Genomic DNA, 6,808 nt, shown 5'->3' on the forward strand with positions numbered 1-6,808 from the left:
ACTTTCAAATGACCTTGGTTTGTACACCACTGGTTACTAAAGAAAATGAGAAAACAATTTTTTAGGAATCTAGGCAATTGGAGTAAATGGACAATAATACACAGTTAGGGGTGTATTAACTGTGGTTGTCTGGAGATCATTGCAGCATTATTTACAAGAGCCAACATGTGGAAACAACATATGTGTCCATCAAATGAACGGATAAAGAAGATGGTGGTGTACAGACACACACATACTGGAATGTTACTCATCCACAGAAATCTTCCCATTTGTGATGACATGGATGGACCTTGAGAATATTATGAAGTGAAATGTCATACAGAGAAAGACAAATTCTATATGATTTCACTTAATATGTGGAATCTAAAAAGCAAAGCAAAACAAAGCAAATACAGAGAACAGACAGGTGGTTATTACAGGAGAAAGGTGAAGGGTGTCAATTATATGGAGACAGTAACGACATTGTGACAATCACTTTGTAGTGTGTGTAAACATTGAATTATGTTGTACACCTGAAACTACTAGGATGTTACATACCAATTCTAACTCAATAAAAAATGAAAAAGAATGAGCAGAAACACTTGAACTAGGAGGTCTGAAAGTGTGATCAGGTCAATAAAAGCCCAAAGCCCTCTGTCTGACAAATCATGGATAAAGGAAGTAGAACACATGATTTAAAAAAAAATTGCAGATCTGGTATCAAAAACTAAGGCAGGGAATACAATGGGGAAATGACAGCCTCTTCAACAGCTGGTGTTGGCAAACCTGGACAGCTACATCCAAGAAAATGAAACTGGATCATTGTCTAACCTCATACACAAAAGTAAATTCAAAATGGATCAAAGACCTGAATGTAAGTCATGAAACTATAAAACTCTTAGAAAAAAACATAGGCAAAATCTCTTGGACACAAACATGAGCAACTTCTTCATGAACCTATCTCCCCAGGCAAGGAAAAAGTAAAAATGAATAAGTGGGACTATATCAAGCTGAAAAGCTGTACAGCAAAGGACACCATCTATAGAACAAAAAAGGTATCCTATAGTATGGGAGAATATATTAATAAATGACAGATCCGATAAAGGGTTGACATCCAAATAAAGAGCTCATGCACCTCAACAGACAAAAAGCAAATAATCTAATTAAAAAATGGGCAAAAGAGCTGAACAGACACTTCTCTAAAGAAGAAATTCAGATGGCCAACAGACACATGAAAAGATGCTCCACATCGCTAGTCATCAGAAAAATGCAACTGAGATATCACCTCACACCAGTAAGGATGGCCACCGTCCAAAAGACAAACAACAAATGTTGGCGAGGATGTGGAGAAAGGGGAACCCTCCTACACTGCTGGTGGGAATGTAAATTAGTTCAGCTATTGTGGAAAGCAGTATGGAGGTTCCTCAAAAAGCCCAAAATAGAAATGCCATTTGATCCAGGAATTCCACTTCTAGGAATTTACCTTAAGAATACAGCAGCCCACTTTGAAAAAGACAGATGCACCCCTATATTTATTGCAGCACTATTTACAATAGCCAAGAAATGGAAGCAACCTAAGTGTCCATCAGTAGATGAATGGATAAAGGTGTGGTACATATACACAATGGAATATGATTCAGCCATAAGAAGAAAACAAATCCTACCATTTGCAACAACATGGATGGAGCTAGAGGGTATTATGCTCAGTGAAGTAAGCCAGGTGGAGAAAGACAAGTATCAAATGATTTCACTCATATGTGGAGTATAAGAACAAAGAAAAAAAAACTGAAGGAACAAAATGGCAGCAGACTCACGGAACCCAAGAATGGACTAATAGTTACCAAAGGGAAAGGGACTGGGAGGCTGGGTGGGAAGGGAGGGATGGGGGGGAAAAAGGAGGCATTACTATTGGCAGACATAAATTACAGGGGAGGAGAGGGGCAGGGGGAGGGTTGCACAACACAGAGAAGACAAGTGGTGATTCTATAGTATCAGTACGCTGATGGACAGTGACTCTAATGGGGTATGTGGGGGGGACTTGGTTATGGGGGAAGTGTAGTAAACATAATATTCCTCAAAAAAAACTAAGGCAGCTTTTACAAAAGCAAAATATATATGTTTAAGTTACTTAGGGGAAAATACATATATGCACAGAGAAAATGAAATATTACCCAAAACTTAAAATTGTGTATTATATCTTGGTAATAAAATTATAAGTGAATTTTTATTTTACAATTAATATTTATAATTAGAACAATTTAATAGTAAATTTTAGGTAAAATTTTGACCAATACTATGTTTTTAGTGGAAAACAATGGTTTTTTTTTTTTGTATCATTGATCTACAATTACATGAGGAACATTATGTTTACTAGACTCCCCCCATCACCAAGTCCCCCCCACATACCCCATTACAGTTACTGTCCATCAATCAGCATAGTAAGATGCTGTAGAATCACTACTTGTCTTCTCTGTGCTGTACAGCCCTCCCCATGCACCCCCCCCACATTATGTCTGCTAATAGTAATGACCCCCCCTTTTTTTTTTACCTCCTTATCCCTCCCTTCCCACCCAGCCTCCCAGTCCCTTTCCCTTTGGTAACTGTTAGTCCATTCTTGGGTTCCGTGAGTCTGCTGCCATTTTGTTCCTTCAGGTTTTTTTTTGTTCTTATACTCCACATATGAGTGAAATCTTTTGATACCTGTCTTTTTCTGCCTGGCTTATTTCACTGAGCATAAAACCCTCTAGCTCCATCCATGTTGTTGCAAATGGTAAGATTTGTTTTCTTCTTATGGCTGAACAATATTCCATTGTGTATATGTGCCACATCTTTATCCGTTCATCTACTGATGGACACTTAGGTTGCTTCCATTTCTTGACTATTTTAAATAGTGTTGCGATAAACATAGGGGTGCATCTGTCTTTTTCAAACTGGGCTGCTGCACTTAGGGTAAGTTCCTAGGAGTGGAATTCCTGGGTCAAATGGTATTTCTATTGAGTTTTTTGAGGAACCTCCATACTGCTTTCCACAATGGTTGACTAATTTACATTCCCACCAGCAGTGTAGGAGGGTTCCCCTTTCTCCACAACCTCACCAACATTTGTTGTATGTCTTTTGGATGGTGGCCATCCTTACTGGTATGAGGTGATATCTCATTGTTATTTTAATTTGCATTTCTCTGCTGATTAGTGATGTGGAGCATCATTTCATGTGCCTGTTGGCCATCTGAATTTCTTCTTTGAAGAAGTGTCTGTTCAGCTCCTCTGCCCATTTTTTAATTTGATTATTTGCTTTTTGTTTGTTGAAGTGCGTGAGCTCTTTATATATTTTGGATGTCAACCCTTTATCAGGTCTGTCATTCGTGAATATATTCTCCCATACTGTGGGATGTCTTTTTGTTCTAGAAAATAGAGTGCTTTTTATTAACCAACTCCAGGAAACTAACTTTGAAAAACTATAAAATGCTCTGTGGTTCCATTTTAAGAGAATGTGGCATTCCAGTTCTTGTGTTTTTTAGTTTGGGTAAAGATTAAAATTTGAAACATGAATATAGATGAGTTCTCATTTGGAGCTAAAAAGGTAAAAAGATGACATCATCCAATTTTGATTATTCGTGGGGCAGAATAATTCATTCATATATTTTGTTCCATAATTCCTTCCTGTTTTTCACATTTTTAAGTTTCCTAACATTTGAGAAATAAAGCAATGGCATTAGTAAGTCACCAGATGGTGATGTTGAGCTGTCCTTGCTAATGTGACAAAGTTAGTGTTTCTAAACTTTGGTCAGTATGACAGTAACATGGATAATTTATTTAAAATGTAGATTCCTCGTCCCCACCTACAGAATTAATTTGGTAGGCCTTGGATGGTGCCTGGGAACCTGGATTTTAACACCCTTCCCCTCCTCTACCATCTCTTAATCCTCTGTAAGTGATCCGAATACAGGCTGGCCCATGAACCACACTGGGAAACTTTGGTACTTGAAGCCAAAGGCCTTCAAGAACACAAAAGATAACCAGCTAAAAGATATAATGAAAGCAGAAACAAACTTGATATACTAACACCAGAAAATATAAAACTGTATTTTAAAATACAGGAATAGGTAGGAAAACGCTGGAAAAGAATAGCTGTGAGCGGGAACTGGCTTACAAGATACTGAAGTATACCCATAATTGTCTATTTCAGAGTGGTATACTGATACATGAACAGATAGACCAGCTAGAGGAATCTAATAGAAAACCTAGAAGTTGACCCAACTCCATATGGAAATCTGTATGATAAAGGTGTTTTTCAAATCAGTGTAGACAAAGATGGACTTTTTAGTAAATGATGTTGGGATAACTGCATTGCCAATTGGAAAAAAATGAAATTAAATCTATTTCTCAACACTGTACAATTCTGTCTGCCCTTCAGAGTTTCTAATGGGGGTTGGTGAAAACAATGTAAGTAAATTACATACTATGCTAAAAAGTGGTTAGTGCCTAGAGAAAGGTATATGGGGAAGGGAATAGGGAAGGAAGAGAAATAAGGTGCAGAGTTTGCATTCACAGTATCTAACAGCGGGGCAGAGAAGACCTCATTGAGATGAAGAATGGCATTAAAACAAAGACTTGAAGAAGAGGGAGCAAGCCATGTGCATAGGCTTGATTCCAAACCAGATAGGGACAGTATGACAAGGGAATATTATGAGCCAATCTCAGTCATGAAAATGGACACAAAATGTTGAGCAAACCAAACAGCAAACAGCAATATACTTGAAAAGTTAATACATCATGATCACAACTTGGGTTTATCATAGTATATATTATTTTGGCTTAACATTAAATATAAATCTTATATTAAAAGATTAGAAGAGCTATGTTAATATTAAAAAAGAATTGAATGGAATGCAGCACTCGTTTATGATCTAAAAGTGACAAGCAAGCAACAACTCTTAGCAAACTATGAAAGTTTCAAAAGGAGGAACTACTAAAAACCTACATACAGCATCATTAACAGAAACTTTAGAAGCATGACCTTTAAAATAGGAAAGAATGTCCAGTATTGATGCTTCTATTCACCTTTGTACTAAAGATCCAAGATAGTGTCTTCAGAAAAAGGCCAAAAAGAAAAAAAACCTAGGAATTAGAACAAAGACAAAAATGTCAATTATTCACAGAAGATATGATTATAAAATTCCAGCCTCTACAAATTATTAGGTAATAAAAATGTTTATCAAATTGCTGGAAATAGTAAGATCAATATCATAAATTTAATTTTTATATACCAGCAATAATTAGAATAAAATAGCAATAAAATATAAATTATAAATCTAATAAAGTGCAAACCCTACATAGAGAAAAATTACTTAATTGAATTACATTAAAGAAGTTCTAAAATGGAACATATACTTCAAGAATAGGAAGACTCAGTTCTCTCCAAATTAATCTATAGATTGAATTGCGATTCCAATCAGAAACCAGCAGGGTTTTTTTCCATGGAACTTGGAAAACTGATTCTAAAGTTTACTTGAAAAGCATAAGTTCAAGAATACACAGGGTATTCCTGAAGAAAAAAATAAGGCGTGATACTTGTCTTTTATATGCCAGAGTTTTAATCACGCTGGGATGTTGAAAACTGGTTTTGGCACAGGGACGGACAAATTGAGCACTGGAATAGGTTAGAGAAGAAGACTCAATACATGGAAATGTGACATATGAAATAGCTGTTATAAGGGACACACACACCGTTCAATAAATTGGTTTCCAGATAGGGGAAAAAAAGCAATTGTATTCTACCTGACACCAGGCACAAAAACCAATTCTAGATGAATAATACATGAAATGAAAAAACCTTAATATTTTTATGACTTTAGGCGAAAGATGTATTTCTTTGAAGTTACAGAAAACAGTCGTAAAGATGAATATCCAGCATGTATAAAGACTTACAAATCAGCAAGAACACTTACTACCCAAATGAAAAGTGAGCAAAAAACCCAAATACATAGTTTAAGGAAAAAGAAATGCAAATGGTCAATAAGCATAACAAGAGCTTAATCTTATGAATGATTGGAGAAATACAAAAGACCTTAAAGCAACACCATTTTACACCCACTAGAATGGTCAAATTAAGAAATCTGTCTATACCAAGTAGTGATGAGTATATTGAACAATGGGAAACTCACTCTGTTGGTGGGAGTATTAACTGGAAATCAATGGATCATTACTGAGTATCATCTAGCGAAGACCTATTAACTTCACACCTACATTCTCTCTAAACACCGAAGCATATAGGCATGAGATTATTCATAGCAGCATTGTTTATGTAGGCTGTAATCTAAAAATAATCCACATGTCCACAGTTGAGAAAAATCAACAAATTTTGGAATAGAGTCACAATAGAAAATTATACAGCAGTGAAAATGACAGATTTCTCTCTCAGGGATGTAATGTTAAGGAGAAACTCAAGTGGTAGAATACTACATAGAATACGGTACAATTTTCCTACTGCCCAGACACAAACAAAACCAAGCAGGCTTGCTTAAGGACAAATATATGTGGTAATAAAACAAAATGGGAAGGGTTGAAGATTTACACAAAATTGAAGATTATTTTAATTAATATCGCTAAATAGAAAATGAGGGGATGGGATGGAGACGACTTCCTGAGGAGATTCAGTGGGTTCTGGTAAAATTTCTACTTTACAAATTCAGTAGCGTTCATCATGCTTTAAAACATACATACGCTTCTGTAACTTTCAAATATCATTGAAAATTTAAACTTAAAAAAAAAAACAAAAACACTGGGACGCAAATGGGCCTCAAACGAGCTAGGCCCAGGCCTCAGCTGGC

This window comes from Manis pentadactyla, chromosome 10 (assembly GCF_030020395.1).
Source record: "Manis pentadactyla isolate mManPen7 chromosome 10, mManPen7.hap1, whole genome shotgun sequence".
In the NCBI taxonomy this organism is placed as follows: Eukaryota; Metazoa; Chordata; class Mammalia; order Pholidota; family Manidae; genus Manis; species Manis pentadactyla.